Here is a 2053-nt window from a genome sequence, read left to right as displayed (position 1 = left end):
CGTTATCATCATCATTATCATCATTATCATCATTATCATCATCATTATCATCATTTTTGCAATTATTATCATCATTATTGCAATTGTTATCATTATTATTGCAATCATTGGAGTTATAGTATATATTTTTGCAATAATACTAATAACCACAACAATAATATTAATAACAATAATAATAACAATAATAACGATTTTATAATCATTATTTATATCATTATCTTAATTAGTATCGTTATTACTGTAATTATTACTGTTATAATAATTATTTTTGCAATTATACTACCAGTACAAATAATAATAATGATAATAATAACAATAATAATACTAATAACAATATTATAACCACTAGCATTATTGTTATTATTATTATTATTATACCTATTATTATTATTGTCATTATTACAGTTATAATATATTTTTTGGGCAATAATACTAATAAAATTAAGATAATAGTAATAATAATAATAATAATAATAATAACAATAATAATAATAATAATAATAATAATAATAAAATAATATTCATATTCATATTCATATGTTATACAAATTCTCTTTATTCTCATTTTTATCATCATTATTGTTATGATTAATACAATTCTGGTAATTATTATCATTATTACCCTAATAATTGCCGAAATCACCAAAGAAATAAAAAAAACGTCAATTTAGAGTATACTCTCAAAAGGCTATATTTCGCTAGATTTTGACGCTTTTTCGACTTTTGGGAATGTTTTTCTTTTACCTTTTTTATATTATATATGGAGACAATTCCTGTTATTATATCATCATTATCATGATTACCATCATTATTATCGTAATCATCATCATTATCATCATTATCATCATTATTGCAATTATTATCATCATTATTGCAATTATTATCATCATTGTTGCAATTATTATCATCATTACTGCAATTGTTATCATTATTATAGCAATCATTTGAGTTATAGTATATATTTTTCCAATAATACTAATAACCACAACAATAATAATAGCAATAACAATAATAATAACAATAATAACGATTTTATAATAATTATGTATATCATTATCTTAATTATTATCGTTATTACTGTAATTATTACTGTTATAATAATTATTTTTGCAATTATACTACCAGTACCAATAATAATAATGATAATAATAACAATAATAATACTAATAACAATATAATAACCACTAGCATTATTATTATTATTATTATACTTATTATTATTATTGTTATTATTATAGTTATAATATATTTTTTGGCAATAATACTAATAATTGAGATAATAGTTATAATAATAATAATAATAATAATAATAATAATAATAATAATAATAATAATAATAATAATAATAATAATAATAATAATAATAATAATAATATTCAAATGTTATTTAAATTCTCTTTATTCTCACTTTTATCATCATTATTGTTATAATTAATACAATTCTGGTAATTATCATTATTACCCTAATAATTGCCGAAATCACCAATGAAATCGAAAAAACGTCATTTTGGAGTATACTCTCAAAAGGCTTTATTTAGCTAGATTTAGCCGCTTTTTCGACTTTTGGGAATGTTTTTCTTTTACCTTTTTTATGTTATATATGGAGACAATTCCTGTTATCATCATCATTATCATGATTATCATCATTATTATCGTTATAATCATCATTATCATCATTATCATCATCATTATCATCATTATTGGAATTATTATCATCATTATTGCAATTATTATCATCATTATTGCAATTGTTATCATTATTATTGCAATCATTAGAGTTATAGTATATATTTTTGGAATAATACTAATAACCACAACAATAATAATAGTAATAACAATAATAATAACAATAGTAACGATTTTATAATCATTATTTATATCATTATCTTAATTAGTATCGTTATTACTGTAATTATTACTGTTTTTAATAATTATTTTGCAATTATACTACCAGTACAAATAATAATAATGATAATAATAACAATAACAATACTAATAACAATATTATAACCACTAGCATTATTATTATTATTATTATTATTATTATTATTAT

The sequence above is a fragment of the Penaeus monodon genome, unplaced genomic scaffold, assembly GCF_015228065.2.
Source record: "Penaeus monodon isolate SGIC_2016 unplaced genomic scaffold, NSTDA_Pmon_1 PmonScaffold_364, whole genome shotgun sequence".
In the NCBI taxonomy this organism is placed as follows: Eukaryota; Metazoa; Arthropoda; class Malacostraca; order Decapoda; family Penaeidae; genus Penaeus; species Penaeus monodon.
Note: the sequence above shows the minus strand (reverse complement) of the source record.